Raw genomic sequence first — 23298 nt, 5'->3', positions numbered from 1 at the left:
AGACCTGCTGTACCTTAGGGCGACCTAAGAAGCGTGCTACTGCTCAACCGACTCTCGGATCCCACAAGGAATCGAGAGCGACCGCAGTGACATGCCCTCTCTGGAAACAGAGAATGAGGGACACCCTTTGCAGGAATGGAAGCCAGGTGTCCAGAAGGAAACCCATAAGAGTTGTCCTGGAACTCAGTCGAATACCCCCTTCCTGAAGGGACAGGAAAACAACTGGAATCGGAGCCTACCGATCCCGAAAAACCTGTCAACTCTCACAGAGGTTCAGAAGCAAAAATTCTGCCACTGGCATCCACCCTTGGATGGGGAAGGCCACCATGGTAATCAACGAAGGGGCCCCAGCAAAAAACGGTTAGCTGACCACCGCTCCTTGCCCCAGCCCTGGTCTACAATTTGGTACACCGATTCAAAGAATCAAAGCTCCAGTTCAGCAATAAACCTGCCAGGGATGGAGCCACAGGGGCTTCCCCACAAAGGGAATCTGTGACATAGAAGGGGTAGAAAGAACATTCCTCTTCCAAGGAAGGAGAAGACTTCTGATACTACCCTCTTGGTGTCCATTCCCCTTAGGGTTCAACCAGGAACGCAATCTAAGGTCAGTCCTGTGGCGCACAGCCTGTTGTGCCCACCACAAGGAAAACATATACCAACACACACATACAGTAGAAGACAATTGGAGAATAGAGCCCTCTGCTACACGCTGACCAAAACTCATACAGTGGCATCCCATTCTATGGATGGTGGCACACCTATGACCCACTCGCCATGCTTGTGGGTCGAATCCCACTGCACAGCAAGGACCAAGTGCAAGAGTTCGTGGCTATGTGCTGTCAAAAGGCAAATCAAAGAGTGTGTGATGATGCCTTCTTCGCTAATGTTCCCCAGTACTTTGTGGTGCAGAACTGATGAGGAGGCTGAGACCTTGACATATCGATGGCAGAGCCCTGGCATGGCTGAGAACTGCACAGACAAGGAGGGTGCTGCCTGCCATCGTCCGTAGCACTTGGAGTTTATGCCTTACCATACCCATCTGCACATGCTGTGCTCCACCGTCACTGAAACTCCCAGTGGAGTACATAAGAACAGTATGACGACAGCGTCCCCAATACCACTGGGGATCTGGGTTTGGCACGGTAGTGGGTGGCGTTCTATGGCCTCTCCCCCTCCAGTACCTGATAACACTCTAAGAGGCTGGACACAGCCCTTGAAACTGCGTCAGGAATGATTCACCACCATTTCCCTCCTGGAACGACAACAGCGAAGTCCATGGCGACCACTGTTCTGCTCTGCGGTTGTTCATGTGGCAGCTGACTGAGTCCACTGGTGCCCACAGTAGTGACAGCACCCAGAGGGCCCATAGCGCTTTCATGCTCACCAACGTGGATCACACCCAGGGCAGCAGATGACTCTGCACCCAGGGCTTCAATGGCATCAACAGCCCGGTGGTACCGAAAGAGACCACAGTACCTGAAGGCATTGATGGACCGGTGGTACCAAGGATGTTAGGAGCACCTGCAGGCAGAGGCTCTGCAGCCCCAACACAGTCCTGACATGCCTTCTCTGTGCCCAGAGGAACCGATGACTGCCAGTGCCATTGAATGTTCCCCTTGGCTCACCTATCTGTCTGAGGACATAGATGCTGCGAGCCCGATGGCGCCCCTCACCAGTGGCTCTGGCTAATGACAGCTTCGCTAGTGCTCATTAAAACCAATGGTGCACCAATCCAGGCGAAGCCTCCAATGCCTCCCGATCCCAGCAACTTAGGGCCCCTGAGATCATCGGCATCCATGGTGCCTGAAAACCGTAGGTCAGTGATGGGGCAGAACAATGCCCCTCAAGTACTCCGTTGGGACCCCACCAAAAGGCACCTCAAGGGCATCAAACCACTACGCTTGTTTGCCTCAGCATACAAGTGTGCCTTGAGTAAAGGGCGACCCCGGTGCTCGATCCATTCAAGGCCAAACTCCCTGCAGCTCAAGGGCTTCAGTGGCACTCAAGGGCTTTCAAGAGCCCCGGTGGTTAATAACCTCTGAGATGACCAGGGCCCAATGACCTTCATGGTGGCCACGCACATCATTGGCATCAATGATATCAGGGCAGCTCTGCATTGTGATGGCATCGAGGCCTTGCCCCGCGACGGCATCGGGAGAGGCAACTCCCACACCAATAGCATCGGGGGTGGCCACTCTTGCACCTCAATGGGATTGAGGGCACTGAGGGCATCGAGGGCACTAAGGCATCCATTACATGGAATGGACCGAGGCATACATGGAATGAATGGGACCGAGGCATCCATGGAAAGAACTACTCCACCACCTAGAAGCCCAAGGGCTTGATGCCTCGAGGCCACAAATTCCTATGGCACAAAAGGCCCTTATGGCATCGAGGGTGCCCCAGCACCTCAACGGCGTCAAGGGTAACCATGGGGCTCAATGGCAGTCCTGACATCGATGAGTCAGAGCAAGGTTGCGCTGGTCACAAAGTGCACGGGCAACCATTACTGAGCATGGCACCAAAGGTGTGGCAGCAAGCTGCTTGCCCAGGCTCCTGCTCACCCTCTCACAAGGAGACTGCACTGCCATACCGGCAAGCAGGAAGGGAGGCTACGTCATCCAGGGTTCCTGTCCGTGAACACTAGTCCCTTTGAATATGGGGAGGATGAGCTCCTCAGGAAAAGTGAGGTCCTTGATCTCTGCACTGTCTGAACCTCCTTCGATGCCAATCAATCGGTGAAATGACATGGAACTCCTGCCCGGGTAGAATTCATGTAAGACTCCGTATAGGCTCAGCGACCTACACACATCACTCATGGATTGCTTTAAGTCAGTCCTGCTACCACCTGACAAAGGTACAAAAACAGATAATAAAGAAAAACAGCTGCGGCAATAGAAAAAATATCACTTACAAAAACTGTGAGGTGAGAGCAAAGCTGAATACCGTGAGACACACACAGCTCCCATGATCACATGGCTCCGTAGAAAAAAAAAAGAGACTGCGGGACTCTGCCTAGGGGGCAACGTGATGATTACAGCTGCACATGCTCATTAGGGCATGTTTGAAAGTTCTAGAATCTTTGAGATCAAAGTTCCGTGCCTGGCTCCATCCAATGATATCACCCATGTGTGAGGAGTACCATCCTACTTGTCCTTGGAGAAGTGGAATGCCCATGTTCCGCCCATGCCCTGCACCTTTTTTGGCATTCCCGATCTGTGCGCGTACCAGGAGATATGTGCATACTTGGAGCCTCTTAAAATCTGTGCAGCATATGCTGGCCTGAAATACTTGCTTACCTCCCAGCTTTGGCACATGTAGGGCTTTTCAAATCCACCTGTAATGTTTTCTAGCACAGCACACACCTTGGAACAGGCCCCTCCATCAGCAGAGATCTTCTGTACTTTAGATGGTGAGACAGGCTCCGTATTCCTCGACAGTCCTGCACCAACAGCCCCACCAGACGCAGTGCTTTCTTCTGCCAATGAAAGGACTCTACTCAGAGGGCCTTGATTGGGGAGAGGCTTCCATATCCTGGGCTCTGTGACAGTGTGACAGTTCCATCACTTTAGCCACAGTGGCAATCTCCATCACCACGGAAGCCAAGAGACTCGCTGCCACCTTGCCCCTCCAACAAGCTCTACACACAGCGCCTTCACTCTAGAAGAAGAAGCCTTTTTCCCACCGACACTGTCAAACTGCAGACTCATCCATCAGCCCTCTGATGGCATCGCTGGAGAGACAGGCTCTCGGTTCCCTCCTTTGTTTAAGGATTCTGAGAAGAAGGCAAACCAAACTAGCAAAATAGAATCCAAAAGAGAGAGGAAAAATAAATATCAGAGATGCTGAAACCAATCTCCGAAGGTGAAAGACACAACTACCTGCCAGCAGCCATCTTACTTCCACCCTGTAACAGCCTAATTTGATGTTGTAGAGGGTTTTACTTACAAAGAGCTAAAATATTTAGGACTTATCTCTCCTCTTTTGCAGTCTTAAGGTTGCTATGTTTTTCAAGTATGTATTTTTGAGCTATGCCATGTGTTTTCAGTTAAAGCTTAATATTTCACTGTGACACATAGATTAATGGAAATATTATTGATTCAGTATCTCAGTATTAAGTCCTTTCCAAGTAAAAGGCTCTACATATGTTCCTAAACAAATTTTGGGGACCACCCAAGTCCCATCTGAGATGAGTACAGATACAACACATAGAGGATACTATAAAACAAACTTTTGGCACCGTGTAGGTCCCTTTCCAGAGCAATACAAACTCTGTCCATAGATGTTAAGAGTTTTCAAATCCTTAACCATGCAAACATCATTACTATTCACAGATGCTACAACAGACAAGCTTTGGAGATCACACAGGTTTTGATAGCAGACCAAAATAGTTATTGCCTATAGGCATCATTACAGACAAATCATAACTACTTTATACGTTGTTTTACATATGAGCAAATCATGCACAGGATCACTTTCAGCTGACTGGCATCCATAAAGTCTTAAAAGAAAAAAATGTTACAGACCTTCAGATATCAAATACTTTCATCTAGAATGTATCTGAACCATTCTACACACATCCATGTTTAAGTGTTGGGGTGGAGCATTCTGAGATACAAGAATATTATTCAGTATCAATCCGCCTTTCATCGGCAACATATCCTTGTACCCAAGACTGACAAAAAGGTGCAGAAGGTTTTTATTAAAAAAAAAAAACCAGCAAAAGGCAGCAGATGTGGACAGGAGGAGCCATCTGGTCTGCTGTCATACTAACAGAACCCAGCTGATCTCTGGCTTTATGCTACAAATTCTTAGCATTATAATTCACCAAGGAGACTTTAACCCCTAAACTGTGAGTTATAATAAATAACAAATTTTTTGATATCCAGCCAAGAAATAATGTTTAATTTTTACCCGCAGAGCATGAGCTGGTATACCAGATGCAAACTGAAATCACCATATTGCTGAAAGTCAATGAAAGTGTTTACTTTTTAGTCAGGCAATACTAGGCATTTCACTTTAATTCGGCTACAAACTGGATAATATAACAGCATGTGTCATATCCTTGGAATCTCAAGCACATCTGCTTAATTATAATTTACATGTTTATTTCTTAAATCTAAGCTCTTTGGTGGGCCAACTAATGATTTATTGAAAGAGTTGTTTACTTCACAAAAACTTAAAACACATTGATTTTAAAATTAGTGATGTGAGGAGCATGATACTCTTCAATATGTTGGAAACGTTCTCCATATCCAAAATGAAAAAGTCATAGAACCTGACGCACTAAAGTTTTTCTCCCATTCTGTGTCTATGGGAGAAAAAAAAATGTAAGTCAATCAGGCCCATATAGCCAAAGAGTTATATTTTATAAGTGTTACTGGTAAAGCAGTAAGGTTTATGTTCCTGTGATTTACTGTAAATATACTCTACTGCCAAAAAAAACCTCTAGTGCTCGGCACTGTTGCGTCCTTTCAAGCCTGCCTTGTACCCTGTAAGTCTTCAACCTCCTTCCAGTCACGTTTTGAAGATGCAACACTTCAAAACATGCGTTCGATTCACCTTTTTCAAAGTTCCAAGCACAGAGTAACGAGCAGGCTATAATAAGACTAAAGGCTGCTGTATGCATCAGACTGCTTCCAAGTTTACCGCCTATGGGGCTACCAGCTGGGCGGGAGCGTGGCAAACAAGCTTCCCTTTCTCTATGCCGACATCTGCCACTCTAGTCACAGCTGGCCCAACGTGAAGGTTGCCTATCTGCACATCCCAGACACACACATGTGTTTTGTGAACTGAGCAATAGATTTTCTTAATCCAGCACTACTATCTGCAAGAAAAGTGCACAAAAGAAAATACGCACATTCTCTATCCCACAACAGACATACGTATGTAGGCTTAGACGAAATACATTCAATGGACTGAAACCACATCTATCAATGCACTGAATGCTCGTACTTTTCCTACTTTTAAAATATACGTCAGTGTATTTTACGTGCAAAAGTAAAGTGTGATTTATTGCATGTTAGCCAATTTTAAAACACGCGTGCACAAATGAAATTAACCAGTTTACCAATTAGTTCACCTGTTTGCCCTGTCCTTCTCCAGGTCTTCAAGATCTTCTTGGTCCTTCAGCCTGAGCTCCCCCCAGTTCATCCGGACCTCCCACCGAGTCAGTACTACACAATGGGGCGGATTTTCAGACTCCGCGAATAGGCCTACTTTTGTTTGCGCTCCAGGCGCAAACAAAAGTACGCTGGATTTTAGTAGATACGCGCGGAGCCGCGCGTATCTGCTAAAAACCTGGATCGGCGCGCGCAAGGCTATCGATTTTGTATAGCCGGCGCGCGCCAAGCCGCGCAGCCTACCCCCGTTCCCTCCGAGGCCGCTCCGAAATCGGAGCGGCCTCGGAGGGAATCCTCTAACGCCCTCCCCTCACCTTCCCCTCCCTTCCTCTACCTAACCCACCCACCCGGCCCTGTCTACACCCCCCCTTACCTTTCTCCGGGGATTTACGCCTCCCGGAGGGAGAAGTAAATCCCCGCGCGCGAGCGGGCCTCCTGCGCACCGGGCCGTGACCTGGGGGCGGGTACGGAGGGCGCGGCCATGCCCCCGGACCGCCCCGGGCCGTAGCCACGCCCCCGTACCCGCCCCCAAAACGCTGCCGACACGCCCCCGAAACGCCGCGACGACCGGACCCGCCCCCGACACGCCCCCCTCGGAGAACCCCGGGACTTACGCGAGTCCCGGGGCTCTGCGCGCGCCGGTAGGCCTATTTAAAATAGGCTCACCGGCGCGCAGGGCCCTGCTCGCCTAAATCCGCCCGGTTTTGGGCGGATTTAGGCGAGCAGGGCTCTGAAAATCCGCCCCAATAAGCATGTTGAATACCACTCACGCCTCATTAATTAGCTGGTGTAAAAATAGACGTGCATACCTAAGTGTCTTTTAAAATATCAACTTAGATTGTTATCTTTTTCAGAATTGCAAGAAAAAGATGACTTCACATCCAAAGATACTTTTGCATACTCCCAACTTGAACATTATGTTCATAGTTTAGGAGTTACCTATTTGAAGGCGTCCTTTTATGATCAGTTAGAGGCCTTCTTCCAGTCTGAAGGTTGCAGGAGGGTAAGGATTTCTGGCCTTTATAAATCATTGCTCAATATTAATTCAACCCTGGCTCTGAATCCTTTGCTTGATAAGTGCAACAGAGACCTTTCCATTATGTTTACAGGTAGTCGGCCGAATGCCAGTTTCAAACACCTGAAAGCATTAATAGCAAATGTGGCTTTTAGGGAAATGCCATTTAAATTTTTTAAATGGGCTTTTGTGTCTCCTGCTAGGGCTTACAGAGCTGGTTTTGTGACTACTGATGTATGTCAGAAATGTAAACTGGCCAGAGGGATGCTGGGCCATGTATTTTGGACATGCACCACGATTCAAACATTTTGGGAGGGGATTAAGGACTTCTTTGAACAACTTCTTGGGCAAAACCTTTCTTTCTTATTTGATGACCCTGATTCCTTTCAAATTCAGGGTAAAGGTAACAGGCTCTTAATACGCAAGGCTGGTCTAACAGGGAAGAAGAGTGTTCTCTAGATGGGGAAAGCTGAAGAAGCTCCTTCTTTTTGGGCCTGGAGGAATGCCTTTCATAACTTAATGCTAAGGAAGAAGACAGCGACGGGATTATCGGCTAAAAGGAAACACATTTTTTTGGAGGTTTGGAATGCCTATCTTCAGGTATTGCCTGTTAAGATCCGTAGTGCTGTGTTAAATGTCCTATCCTTGTGTGGGGACCAGGACTGTTGGGTAAAACATTTTTTATTTTTTTTTGGTCTGATAGGCTGCTTATCTTTGACTTGATATATTTCTGTACTTACTCTATATCCTCCTCTCAAATGTGTTGCTGTGGGTGGAAAGGCTGGGGTTGGGGAAGGGGGGGTTTGTTGTCATTACGGAGGGAAGGGAGGTGGGGGAGGAAGAAAAATACAAAATGTATCCGACGCTTTGATTTGTATGTGGCGTGTGTAAGGAGCGCCGCATGTCACATGCTGATCGTTTCTGTATTGTTATTCTCTTTAATAAACAATGTGAACAATAAAATAGCAACTTATGAGCGAGAAGTGCTGGCCCCGCCCAGGAACGCCCCTAGAGTGCCCCTTTCTTGCATACATATCTGTGTGCGCGAAAGCAAAAACACGCACGTATTTTCAACTTTTATAAAATGCAGAATACACGAGAAGGGGCTAGTTACGTGTGTCTACGCCAGTTTCTGAAAATTCACCCCATAATTTTTAAAGTCAAAAAGCATATGTGAAAGACGCAACCTTGCCCCAAGTCCCTGCCTCCAGAACTCCTCTTCTCAGTGCATGCAAATTTGAACTTGCGCGGGTAACTTTATGCGCACTGGGCCCGGATTTTCAAAACACCATTTCCACAGGGTTATCTGCATATAAATAGTTTTGAATATCAGGCTCTAAAAAAAAATGTTTCTCTCATTCTGCTACCACAGCTCCCAGTTTGCTGATATTCAGCCTGCTTTTAGGCGACTGAGGAATTGCTGGAGATGGGGAATGGATACTAAGGATTTCTGCGAGGGCCTTAGACAGGGGTGGGGTGGAAGAGGCGGCATTCTGTCATTTAGATGGCCATCGGCACGTCCATTTTAACCTTTCGAGTCTCCACAAGTCCTTATTTAACTTGGCTTCCAACGAGTTTGAAATATATTCCATTTTAGTCTCAAAGTGGTATCTTCTGTACAGTGCCCAATATTATGCAAAAAAAGATAGAAATGAGATGTTTATCACAAACAGCATCATAAATGCTCTCAGCTTCGCCCACGCAGCACATCAGAGGTAATCTGTGACATTTTTTTGCTGAACTGACTGCTCCTAGGGCCGAAGGGGGTACTGCAGGGAGACCTAAGGAAATCATAAAGCAATGACTTAACAGTAACATCTGAAACTGACATCCAGGAGGGAGAGAGACTGGGAAATCACTATTTCAGTGTTTAGCCCAAGTACTTCTGAAGTACCGAGCAGTACACAACAGGGTGCAGCTTTGTTTTCAAATCTATGTTTCCTGGAATGCACTTAATGTATATATGTGTTTGGCGTTAAGTGAATACGGCGCAGACTGCCAGCAGGTAGCTAGAGGTATGTGCAACTCCTCTCTCAACTCCCAGATGCACCAGGAGCCCTGGTCAGAGAGCTCTCCGGGCAGTGCCACTCAGATGGTCTCCCCTGCACTTTTAAACATACTCCCTACTCCCAAAACTTTAATCAACCATCCACTCACTGGGCGTCGAGTGTGCCTTTTTATTTGCTTATCTTTAATGTTACAGTGGATTTAATCAGAAAAAGGAGTGCTAGCACTGATGTCAAAATACAGCTATACAATTACATAATTGTTTTCACTTGTTAAATTCTTAGCAGCCCCCCCTGGTCAGCATCTCTTTTATATATATATATGTCCCAGCACACTCTTTAAGATCAGCAAATAAAGGTCTTCTACAGATTCCATCTTCTCTCCAGACCCACTTGATAGAAACAAGAGACCGTGATTTCTCAGTCGCAGGGCCCGTCCTACAGAATTCCATGCCTGACCAGTTGCAAATTATATCAAATACAGGCACTTTTAAAAACATGGCTTTTTTTTGAGCGGGCTTTTGACATTGACACCTAATTGTTGTATATCAACAGCAATGTGGTTTTCTTAAGTTCTTACATAAACGATTAACTGTCCTCATCACTCCTCTTTTTGTCATATGATTATATATTTTTTAGTGAGTGTATTTTTTGTATTTGATTATGTATGTTGTATTGTAAGCTGCCACCATCTTTTAGAGTGTTGCAATTGATAAGTCTTTTAAATAAATTAATTAAGCAAAATCACTAATGAGCTGAAGAATCATGCAAAACAATTCATTAGTGCACTGCAAAACTTCATGCAGAAAATTGCACAAATTCACTGATTTTCCACAAAACTTAACTATGCTGTAAGGTCTAGTTACATGATTTGGTCAGAGTCCGCAATATTGTGAGGACTTTACTACAAACTAAATGTCACGAATCTCATGTGAATAAAATTTAAATGCACCATTAATGTCAGAAAAAAATTCTGGCAGTACCAGCTGATTTCTGCTAGCAGACTTGAAGGTTGGAATATTTGCATTTCACCTTGAAACGCTCGTTCAGTTTTGCTCCAGGCTGATAAACGGTTCACATAAAAATGGACTCATACAATTTAAAAGGGAAATAAACTAGAAGGGGCTATGGGATTAGAACTCATGAAAGAAAAAGGAAAAAATAAGGGAATAGAGATTATAAATATACTGCAAAGTGGAAGATCATAGTCCTGAAATAATAAAAAGACGACATTTAATTTGGAAACACATTTAGTCTTTATAGATGTTGAAAAGGCATTCAATAAGGTTGACCACAATAACTTGTGGCAGATCTTGGAGAAAAATAAAGGATACTCTCAACATTAACAAATGCCATCCACAGTCTATATGATAAAACATAAATATCTATTCATTACGGAAAGAAATTTATAAAGATGGCTGAAATTAATCAAGGATTTGCTGATCTCTGATATGATTTAAGATCTATATTGATGACCTCAGAGAATGGAAGAATTTAGCCGACTCCTGAATTTCACTGAATCGCAGTTCAAACCTCTCCCCAGGCACCCCCTCCAAATCACTCACCCACTTTGAAAACTGAAAAAGTCAGAATAGCTTTAAGGAAAGCAAAGACAATGCCATTGAAAGGAAAATGCCCTGTTAGAACTGAGATTGTCATTGACAGCTAAGTTCTTACACAAGTTTCACATTTTAATTATCTTGGCAGTGGCATTCATTTTGTTTGCAACAATGATATAGCAAATACATTACATCAGCTCCAATCAATCTCTGGTACCATCTACAGAACATTAAAAGGAAAAACTAGAAGAGAAACACAACAGAAATTGTATACGGCAGCACCAGCACTTTTCTACGAGTTATGCAGCATAAAGAGGGTACAGAATGCAGACTGACAGGGAATGAGAATATAGGAAAACTAAAATATCTATTCTGTGAACGAGAAGCTCAAATATGATAAAGAACAATGGAAACAACAAGTAGAAGAATGGAACACAGAAGATCACCAGAAGAAGCTCTTCCACATCGACCTATGATAAAAAGAGATCCAGGTGGACGGAGGAAAGGATTGACCGAAGAGGATCTGTAATGTGGCTGGAACAGGCACTGTTGCCTAACCCATGTTAGAGGGCAATGGGGATGCTGAGCTCTTTCTTCCATTTCAGAGGATAGCCAATAATGTAATAACTTCTGGTGATACCTCGGATTATAAAAATGTTCAGTGTTTCTTGAAAAAGTAGACATATTGATTCATACATGTGTATTGTGTGTGTAAATTAGCTGGGTATCAGTTTTACTTCTTCTGATTTGTTTTTAATAAATATTACATATTTAATGTTTTTCTCTTGTACTGCATGATATTATGTTATGTATTTTATATTTATTATATTCATATTATGTACCTAATACAATCTATTTCTTATATTTTTGTTATATGCACCACCCTGAACACTTTTTGTGGAAAAGCAGAACATATAAACCCATAAACAAATACCAGCAAAAAAAAAAGAAAATGAGTTACAATTCTAACCCATTACAGGATAGAAGTACTTTGAAAGTCATATCATGTAATAATCCCTCTGCTATGCAATAACAAGCAGCATAGCACAGGTACTACTTTATCTTTAATCCATGTTATTTGTCTAATACAGAAATACCCCAGTTTTTCTTATTCTGCCAACCCTCATTTTGATAAAAATTACATTTATACAGAACAGCAGCAATGTAATCCTGTAGTAAGATTCTCCAGCTAAATGCCTCTGCATCTCCATTTAACAAAAGATTATTTAAATGCATTTGCACAGTTCCTAACGATCTGTAAGTAGCACATTAAAAAAAATGTATTGCTTTTAATTCCACACTGAGATTCCAGCTGAAATACTGAGAATCCTGTACTTAACATCACATGTAGAAAGATTACTTACCAGCTGCACAGAATCTGTTCCTTCATTAAATTTCAGGAAAACGACTGCTAGCTTATGACTAGAAATGTGCAGGCTATGTGGTCTTAGCAAGGGGTCGGGATCTGAAAGGTGTCAGTCACATTTTTCTAGTGCTAGGGCAAAACAATGTCTTGCCTTGGAACCTTTTTTCCTCATCTTTTTACACTTTTTTCTTCTTTTCTTGGTTTTTCTATATTTTAGATTTTTTTTTCATTTTTTTTTTGTATTGTCATTTTTGTATTTTATTTTTTTTGTTTTGCCTTTCTGGGGAGAATGGAGCTTTGTGGGTGGTGGGGGGATGGTTGTTTTTTGCTCTCCCCTATAACCTCTCTTCCCTCTTCCTTGCAGCTTCTTTTCTGTGCGTGCAGGAAGCAGCCCCAGGGAAAGCAGCTCATCCCGGGGGCCTGAGCCTAGCGCAGAGGCCGCTGCTCCCTTCCGAATCTGATGCGGCAGCTCCTCCTGGGCTCTGGCCAGCACCAGGTGCCAATTGTTAGGCACTTGGGTGACCTGGTGTCCAACAATTTTCCACCCTTGGTTTTCCTATTGTCCAGTTTTTTGTTCATCTTATCTGACCCACATCACAAAGGAAATGTGAAAGTCACATTAGGGAAACATAAAATGCACAGCAGTACAAGTTTTGGGGCTTCTTTACTTTCATATTGCAACCAAACAACAATCAGTTTCAGAAGCAAAACAGCTCGGGTGACTGATCAGATGCTTCATACAACAGAAACAGAATCATTCCTCTATGTGAAGTATGAATTACATTTCTGCTAGCATAAAGGGCTTGGTTTACAAAATGTTCCTCTCCACTTTGTGCCCATGGAGGAGTCAGGGGGAAATCTTTAATACCTGCAGTGCACTGGAATGCTTTGAATCCATACACAGTAAGAGACCTGTCCTGCAACAGAAACCTGAAGAAAAGACACTCGTCCGACTGGAAACTTAAAAAAACGTATTCTCCTTACAATGAAAAACAGCTGAATCCTATCAAAACCATGCACCAGAATTCATGTCATCAATATCTGCCTCTATAGGACATCGGATATTTATTAATAGCAGGCACCAAATATCAGAGTCCATTTTTTTTTCAGGAAATCATGCATCAGATATCAGCTACATACAAGTGGCTTCATGCAGTCTTTGTATCATTCTAAAACAAAGTTTCTAAGAGTCAAGAATGGCTTTGCTTTCGAGTTGGCAGATACTGGAAGAGACCTCTTGAAACTTGCAAAACATAAACAATCCAAAAAATTAAAAAAAATGTGCACCAAGCCAGCGAACAGTTGGCAAAGATATTCTTTAAATGCACTCCACAATTACTTTGACTTCTACATTTTGGATGCACTGCAGAAGTGCATTTATCCTGCGCTGCACTCTCTCTAAACCTTTCCGGTGTATCTTCTGTTCAGGTGAAAAAAAAGAAATAAATAAGACCCATACAAGAAAAATACAATGGTAAGTTTAATAAGGAACCATCTCCTGCCCCGACGTGATAAGATGTGCACGGTTGTGGGTACAACTTTACATCAATTTATTGTGCTGAAAAGTGGAATCTAAATAAATTAATTAATTAATCATTTTAGCGTGTTAAAATGTGTGCACATAGTAAAACTGCAGACAAATCAGCATTCCCCATGCACATCCCATGTTAATCGAGGCATTAGCTATTACTCCCCAATGCAGAGACGTCTGTAGGCTTAACTGCTTTTTTTTCTTAATGCTGGAAATTTAACTCCTGGTCAGAGGTGTAGTAAAGTTTCTGGGGCTAGAGTTAGCTTATGGGATTGAACCTGAAGTTCGTGGAACGGGTGTCCTGTACTCGGGATCTATGTGCATAAATATACAGTCCAATACTAACAAGCTGAATGCCACTATTATAATATGGTATTAATTTAACAAGGCCTTCTGAATTCATTATAACCTATTGAACCTGTTAACTAAGTAACTGGCAGCAGGTAAAAACCTCATGGCCCACCTGTTGCTCCTGCCTGTTATTTCACCGCAGACTTCATCTGAGTTCTAATCATCTCCTTCCTTCACTCTTACCCACACCCCCAACCTTGGTATCTATCTCCTGCAAGCTTGCACTGTGTCACCCACCATTTTGGTGGTTGCCAAATTCGCTGGTAACCCCTTAGGCCTTTGCTACCAGTATGAAGCCCAAGTGTGCATGATAACATTGAGTGCAATTCCAAACAGTCTACCTAACCAAACTCCTTCAATTTCTCAACAGATATGTGCTGTACGTGCTCATCGGCCTTAAACCTACCATTGTAGGAGTGCTTTGCAGATCATAATGTATTCACTGTAAAATAATACACCTTATCCCTCTGCTAATGAAATGCAGCAGAAAGCCTAAGCCCACATATTATAACCCTACAGGACAAATCCGAAGTAGCCCAGCACATGAGAAATAAGACCATAAAATATTCCTGAAGTGGCTGGCCGATTCCCCAATTAAACTCCTTCCTCCCATTCTAATTCCTCCCAAACTCTCACTCGCACACATGCAATGCCACCAGAAATTGGTTATAAAGACAAAACTAAACTTAAATGCAGTACGCAAAAAGGATCTTGTTAAATACAGTATTATACAGCTGCAAAAGCATCAGTAATTAGGAGCTATTAAACAAAGAAACATGAAGGCAGAAAAAAAAACAAACCATAGGGCCTATCTGATCTGCTCATCCACACAACTGCTTGCCAGTTTAATTAAAAACTTTGCTGATGTTCCCAGCACATTGATCTGGCTTTTTCACCCACTGACGGCGAACCATCTCAACCAATCCAAAGTGATAACAAAGACAGGAGAATCAGTTGCTGAAATCAATAGCAATGGATTTCCTTTACCTCTCTGATTATAAATACTATACGGGGCAGATATATTTCAGGTAGAATTTTAAATCTTATAGTCACACTAACAAAGCTGAGCATTTCTGCACAGTATTTACGCCTATCCAAAACACATTTTGGAAAAGCACAGTTGTACAACAGTTACATGCCAAACTATTTCTGAACTTCTCATTCCAATGTGATCAAAACTGAATACATAAAAAGTAGGACCCAAAAAACAAATCGGTAGCCGATCCAGTGAGCTGTATAGCAATGACGACAATAGGAATCGGATAAAACAAGGGCTTGTTTTATCCGATTCCTATTGTCGTCATTGCTATACATAAAAAGTAGACAAGGATATCTAAGCAGCACAATAGAAAGCAGCTAATCGATATTGATCAAATATTACTACTGCCATTAGCATCTTTGTGAAAAACGGTTTAAATTAAAGCTATTTTTCCACTACAGCAGAAGTAAAAATGTGACAGCGGTCCATTATTTTTATATTTTTGGATTGCTTTGTGGGTGCAATTTCAGACCATGCCAGCTCCAAAATGCAGAGAAAATATATTCTAAGATTACTGCTCCCCTCATCTGGGCATACAGCAATAGAAAACAATACTATACCCTCACCCTGGAGCACTCAGTGCAGCTGACCGGTGAGGCACCTGCTCCAATTCAGTTGAACATGCAGGAGTACTCTGGGGAAAAATCAGAGTCAAGTTTGAAGACAACACAGCTCTAAATAAGGTCATGATTCGAGGCTCAAGGAAGACAGTAGATTCAGGAGTAATTAGGAAATACTTCTTGGATACAAGGAAACTGAGCAGGTAAAAACTAACTCAATTAAAGAAAGCATGGGGTCTGCACAGTTGATCCTTGGATGAGACAAAGTAAAGGGAAAGCCAGAGAGAAGGTGAGGTCTATTGTACTGCAGCAGGAAGGAAATTGGGCAAACTAGATGGAGCTTATGGTCCTCACATGTCATCATATGCTCTATTTCTGTACTATTATAGTATACATGTTTGGAAGGCAGCGTTCATACAGTGCATCAATACAAAACATTAAAGAAAAGGGTGAAGCCTTTGTCTGTGTAGGTCAATGGGAGGAGAGCTGTTGACAACTTCCTCAATGAAAACTGAGCTATTAATTGCAAATTGGCTTGCCCTCCTAGATGTGTGCATCGAAGCATATATTATTCTGCATAATTCATATGCCCCAGAAATAGCCAAATATCTGCAGAGCTTTGGCTTGTGGCCTTTTTTCACTTACTACATGAAAGACATTTGAAACAGCTCAGGGAATATTTGGCCCCATCTTGCACCAAAAAAAAAAAAAAGTGCCACTGTGCCTAACTGTACACTTCTGAAGTCCACAAAATGGAAGCTATACACTTTAAAAAGAAAAGAAAAAAAAAGAAACAAGAAGTCATAAATATTATGGTAAAAGTACTATTGGCGCCTCACAATGTCCAATTTTGAAAATTCATTAAGGAGAGAAGCAAATTCTAGGAATAAGATGCATAGAGATAAAGGAAAATAGATAAAACGTAGGTGTTACTTTTTTTAACTGGACTATGGTATTACATTATATTACAAAGATATGACCTACAATTTGTTAACCTTTATTTCTAGGAGGATATAAATCCTTATCTCACTTCTCTTATTGTAAAGTACGCGTCCTTTAAGGGTGTATTTCCTTGTCTATAGAATTCCAGATGAGATTTGCATCTTACTTTTTCCTGAATCAGAACCACCAGTTTAATGACGCTCTATATTGAACATGAAGTGTACAATAACAAGTCTGACTTCTGGATATTGTCCCATGTCTGCAATATTTATCTTCTGAAAGAAAAAAAAATTCTACGAGCTCCCGTCCATGTTCTGTGCTGCCTCTGAATAGCTGATTTGTAGGCAAGTAAGTTTTACAATTTAAGTACAAACTTGTGATAAATAAAACGAAAGAAAATTAATTTACCGGGTGTCAAAGTCAACACAGTTATGAGCAATTCCATTTTCTGGTTTCTTCGACTGGTCGTCATATTTTTAAACAAACTGCTGTCCCTTTCATAACACCGCAACGCAGAGCCGAAGTACCGGGCGAAGTAACGCGCCGATAGCGAACCCTGCCCGGAAGAACCGGCAGATCGCAGCCTGCTGTCACCGCACCGCCGGGGAAAGGGGGCAGCACCGGCACAGCAAGCGCCCCGCGCGGAGACAGCTGCATCCCCGATCCCGAAAGGCACCGGGTGGGGTAAGTGACAGGCTTCGCGTTTCTACTTACCGGGAATCCCGCGCGGACTCGCGACTGCTGCAGGAGAAGGGGGCGGGACGCAGACTCAGGGCTGCCGTTCCCCCGGGTGCAGCGCGTCCGCTTTGTACTCGCCGCAGCCGAGACGGGATGCTCGGGAGACAGGCTGCGCTCGCGCTCCCTCTGACACCGTCTCCCTGGCCTCGCCCAATCAGGGCGGGGTGGGCGTGCTCTGCGTGCGCCAAGCTCGCAATTCGATTGGTGCAACGATTAAGTGTCCCTCCTGGGGCCGCGCGGGGAGTCGTGGGTTTACGCAGCGAAGCGGTGGTGGGAAAGGAATGACTGCGGCGCTTTCAGCGGGTTTTCAAATGTTCTTGTGCGCTTACCTTAAACTCGGGGGGTGTTTCAGAAGCGGTGCCGGTCCGGGCCGTATTTCGGCTGTGGAGCCGGGACAAAGTGCCTCTGCATCAAGCCGAGTAGAGCGTCAACGCTGGGGCTGAGTTCGGAGCCAGCAGGGGTGCTGAATCTGCAGTGCACTGCGGTATAGCAGTGAAGTGCTGGTGGAGGTCCTGGAAGACCTTTATGAAATTGTTTTATGATAACAGAGAGTGTTGCAGGGAATGGGTGGGGTGCAGCTGGCCAGAGGCAGTTGATAAGGGATTAGTAGCACATCACTGTTGCACGTCAGAAACAACCTGCAAAGGAAACCCCGTCCTTTCTCAATCTCATATTAATATCAATGCTCTGTTTCTGTATATGAAAACAGGATGCTAATTACTAACTCTGTATAGCATTTTTATGTAATACCACTTTAGATTGGCTTTTTCAGTGACTTGGAATATTTGCCTAGGCAGCCTTTAACTGGTGGTAGCTATAGCTCTATATATAGTGTAACATTAAATGATGGCAGATAAAGACCAAAATAGCTCTTCCAATTTGCCCAGCTAAGATTCATCCACTTTGGATAGTTGCAATTCCAATTCCAACCCCAACTCCCCCTCCCCATGCCTTTTATCTAACCTCACAACCCCTTTCCTACCTGTGCCCTCCACATTAGTTTCAAACATGCCCAAAATGCTGTCACAATGATGGCCAGAACCCTCTTCAGACAAAATAGCAACTCAGACAGCCAGGAAGGGTGTTTCTCCTCTCAACAACAGACACAGGCCTATTACTGGGAGCAACTACATGGGACATACCTCTGAAAAAATAAAATAACAGCCTTTCCATGTAAGATTAGTTCTAGGCTAACCGGCAGCCTCCTCCTTCCTTCAATGATGGCAGCTCTGGCATAATTTGCCCTCTTTCAGTAGTGGCAGTGATTCCAGCAAAGCATCCCCCTTTCTCCCTCCAATCCACTCTTTTTCTCTGTCTACATGATTTAGAAGGGTATGGGAGAAAGAGAGTCAGCATGGTGATGCCCTGTCCTACATAGTGCCCTGTGCAGCCGCACAGATCACATACCCCAAAAGCCGGTCCTGTCTCCATGCTTATTGAAGTTTAAGTTTTATCCATGCTCTTTGTTTCATCCTTATTGAGTATGTTCGGAACATACCCACACCAGAAACATTTTTTGATGGTAATGATTCCGAGCAACTAAAGCAAATCACTGTGAAACTGCAAGCTAAACAATTAAAGAGTAGCAAATCACCAGAACCAGATGGTATGCACCCCAGAGTCCTGAAAGAACTGAAACATGAAACTGCAAACCTGTTGCTAGTAATCTCTAACCTATCATTTAAAATTACTGTAATACCTGAAGATGGATTGTAGCCAATTTAATGCCAGTTTTTTTAAAGGGTTCGGGGGTGAGCTGGGAAATTATAGACTGGTGAGCCTGACATTGGTGTCAGGAAAAATGGTAGAAGATTTCCACCAAGGACTAGATCTAAAGTAGCTGCCTCACTTGTTGATTCTAAGACCAACTGCTCCATGAAACAGTCATTTGTGGCATCTAGAAGCTTAATCTCTCTAGCATGTCCTGATAAGACATTCACCCAATCAATACTGGGGTAATTGAAGTCTCCCAGTATTATTATGTTGCCAAATTTATTTGCCTTTCTAATTTCTATTAGCATTTCACAGTTTGTATTTATCATGGGCAAGAGCTATATTTTTACCTAGTGAGCTTCTCATTTTGTGATTCTTCCTACAATCTTCAATTGTTGGGGGTGCCAACCCAAATCCATCATCTTGCAGCTGCCGTCCTCCTCTATTTTAAATGTTTCTGAAAGTATGATGTGAATTTTTCACTTATAATCTTTTCTCTTATCACAGAAGGATGAAAGCCATCACTACAGTATAGACTTCCTACTGTTCCACATACATGCCCAGTCCCCATTATATTTAAAATATTCTTCTTTGCATCTTGTTTTGAATCACGCATTATTTATAGATGTATCTTTTGGAAATTGCAATACATTATATATATATATATATATATATATACAATACAATATATATATATATATATATATATATATATATATATATACAATACAATATATATATATATACACACACACTTAAATATGTATGGTTTGGACATCTGGAAAGAAGCGACTAAAATTATGTCAGCAGGAAATAATTGGGAACGCAGATAGAGGGGAAAAGACCCAGAGAAAGACCAGACAAAACATGGATTGATACCAGGATACTGAGGTCCACTGCTCAAACATGGGAACCACTTTTGACCAGACAGCAGTTGAGGGAGGCTAGGACTGCAGAACCCCACATGTAGGAAAAGAAAATATATAGCAGATAGATATACACACAAAACGAAGCATTAGGAAAAATTAGGGCTCGAAAACTGCAAGCAAGCTCATCTTTAGACTTTTTGCCCTTTCATGACCTAATTCTGTCCTGAGAGCTAATTAGGGTACTGCAGGGCTGATGCTGCCATAGACCTGTGCTAGAATCATACTAATACATCTAAAACATATTATTACTAAAGATTATTACAAAGCTTGTTAATAAGATATAAATGCAGCGGTTCTCAGTTCCATTCTTTGAAGCTCTCAAACAGGACTGGTTTTCAGGATACCCAAGTTATGCAAAATAACCTTGATCTTAGATTGTAGGCAATACATCTAAAGAATATTCATTCTGGATATCCCAAAAAAACAGTTTATTCTTCTCTTCCCCAACAGGAAAAAAAAAATCAGTTTTGGATATCAGGCACTGCCAGCACTGGAAGATATTAAGATAACATAGTTAATTAAAATTATGAATAGAAAGCACAGTGCTCTGTTTTGATATTAACATGGGCAATGTTTAGAAATAAGGAATTATTTTATTACACTGTTACTCATATGGAAAAGTTTAATAGTAAAATGACACAATTCATAACAAAAAGCATTAGAGTTAAGTATTCATTGATTTATTGCTGAAAGCTGCTAATCATTTTAGGAATTTTCTCTGCTGTGCAGGCAAATATAAAATGACTCATGGTTGGTAATCTTGCAAATAATAAATTCTTACCAGTCTCTGCTCACCAGCAATGCTGTCCAAAAAGAACTGAAACTCACCAACTCCCTAAAGCTGGACAGCATGAGGCCTGGCTCATATCTGGATGAGAGACCAGCAGAGAAGACCCAGTGCTGTGGGCTGCAAATGGCAATGACAAATCACTGTGGCCAACTTGGCTCTTCAAGAGCCACAAACAGGCCTGGTTTTCAGGATATCCACAACGAACATGCATGATATAGATTTGCTACAGTGAAGGGAGGGCATGGCAATCTCTGTCATGGATATCCTGAAAACCAGATCTGTTGTGGTTCTTAAAAACTGGAGTTGGCCACCTCTGCCCTTGGGTATCCTACTAACAATATAAAGGTCCATACTGAGCAGCATTTAGCTGGATAACCTGTGAATTAGCCAGTTAAATGCTGACTTTTGAATATCATGATATTCAGAGTTAGCTAACATCTCTGGCTAACTCTGCTTATGCTGTAGAGCCATCCTAAAGTTAGCTAGATGTACTTATCTGGATATCTTTAAGATAACCAGCAATATTCAACAGTATGGCTACACCACTGAATATCTCTCCAGAGTTATTTTATTTATATTTTATTTATTTAACGTTTCTTTTATACCGATGACCGTTCGCACATCGCATCGGTTTACAGTGAACACAAAACCATTGGGCGGGGCCCTTACATAAAACAGATAATATACTGAACTAGGAAACATATAATTGAAATTAGGGGGGAGCCCTTACATCAAAACTATTTACATCAAAACTATATACAGAATTAGTGCACAGTACCAAATCGACAAGCATAGAGTTAGCCAGATAAGTTTATCCAACTAATTTTGCAATTCAGCCAGTCACTAAATGGTCACTGTGGTGAGGTATTTAATGGTCACTGTGGTGAGGCCGTGATTATCCAAGTCCATGAAACCGCCACCTTCAATGAAGATGGTAAAATCAGTCATTGCAGTTTTTCTTCTTAAACCATGCTTGAGTTTTCAGAACAGTATACATCTAAAAAGAAACAATATAAACGTACATCTTAGTGAAATGTTGCATGCTGTGGAGTTACAGTGTGATTACCATAGGCTTCTTGTTCACAATTCAGACTCATAAGGCTCCTGTAGTTTTGTAAGAGTAGGTCACCAGTGGCCCAGGATAGAAATTTTGTTTTTCAGGACTTAGTACAATTTTCAACAGAGAGATTTTCACCAGCTTTGACCAATGAACATAGTCAAACTGAGGGTCTTTTTCAAAGGATTTAAGCAGATAAACCCTGGTGTGTATGTCTGTAATTTGAATATTTGTTTTCTTTTCCCTGCACTTGTGCTAGGAGTTCCAGGTGGGTGGAGGTGGAGGCCGGGAAAGCTTTTGCATGCATATTTCCAATTTTGAAAATATACAAGTAAATGTGCTTGCGGAAAGCTATAACTGCTCCCAAAGCAAGTATAATTTCCTATGTGTATATGTAGCGGGTTCATCCGCAGATTTTCAAAGCACACTTACGCACACGTGTCTGCTTTGAAAATTTGGGATAAAGTCTGCAGGTACCAAAATGCTCGCAGACTTTAGTCATATGCGGGCTGCTGAAAATTACCCTCATTATGGGCCCTATATACTAAGCATTTTTCCCATAAACACAAAATGGAAGAAAAGCCTTTAGTCCATAAATCCCTTTTACATAGAACCATGTAATATATCAACAGCTTCATTGCTGTAAGTATAAACCTTATTAGGCCTTTTCCAATACTCAGGGTCACTATCTTGAGGTCATCAGCATCTGTAACTGAGCAGAAGCACAGGGAATATGCTTCATAAGAACATAAGAAATTGCCATGCTGGGTCAGACCAAGGGTCCATCAAGCCCAGCATCCTGTTTCCAACAGAGGCCAAACCAGGCCATAAGAACCTGGCAATTACCCAAACACTAAGAAGATCCCATGCTACTGATGCAATTAATAGCAGTGGCTATTCCATAAGTAAACTTCTCCTCCAAGAACTTATCCAAACCTTTTTTGAACCCAGCTACACTAACTGCACTAACCACATCCTCTGGCAACAAATTCCAGAGCTTTATTATGCGTTGAGTGAAAAAGAATGTTCTCCGATAAGCCTTAAATGTGCTACTTGCTAACTTCATGGAATGCCCCCTAGTCCTTCTATTATTCGAACGTGTAAATAACTGATTCACATCTACTCATTCAAGACCTCTAATGATCTTAAAGACCTCTATCATATCCCCCCTCAGCCGTCTCTTCTCCAAGCTGAACAGCCCTAACCTCTAAAGTGCAAATTAAAGGCAAGAAGTAAAAAATTGTTTGTTTACCCTTCATTTAGCACACTACCCCATTTAAAGGTGTTCCACACCAATTGTGCGGCCCAACTCCATGGGAGGAAAATTAAAAGAAATAAACAGTCATAACTAAAAGACTGTTGTTAGAGTAACATACTGAAGACTATTGCTATAGAGGTGCTAGGGAAAGTTCATAGTAATTGAGAAGTAGAGTAAATAGAGAGTGATCCCCTTGCATATTTTACCTTGCCCTCACTTGTTTAGGTGCAGCATTGTACATCAAGGAGGATCTTTCCCTTCACAATCAGTGCATCTCTGCATTTGTTTCATTCTTTACTAGCATACACTTCCTAGAATAATT

General features: G+C 42.6%; 1 protein-coding gene across 2 annotated transcripts in view; it reads right to left on the bottom strand.

Moving 5' to 3' along the window:
• The window catches only part of LYPD6 (LY6/PLAUR domain containing 6), a 128186-nt gene extending 110843 nt beyond the window's left edge, over positions 1-17343 (bottom strand). The window contains exon 1 of one of the 2 annotated variants that reach the window (XM_029605446.1): positions 17206-17343. The gene's annotated coding sequence lies outside the window, so the exon portion shown is untranslated. Of the gene's footprint in view, positions 1-16899; positions 17152-17205 lie in introns of those variants that run through there. The other variant, XM_029605447.1, reaches the window with a different exon arrangement.
• Between the last annotated feature and the right edge of the window lie 5955 nt (positions 17344-23298).

This window comes from Rhinatrema bivittatum, chromosome 6, assembly GCF_901001135.1.
Source record: "Rhinatrema bivittatum chromosome 6, aRhiBiv1.1, whole genome shotgun sequence".
In the NCBI taxonomy this organism is placed as follows: Eukaryota; Metazoa; Chordata; class Amphibia; order Gymnophiona; family Rhinatrematidae; genus Rhinatrema; species Rhinatrema bivittatum.
The sequence above is the reverse complement of the archived record's forward strand: the minus strand, read 5'-3'. Positions and strand labels throughout refer to the sequence as shown.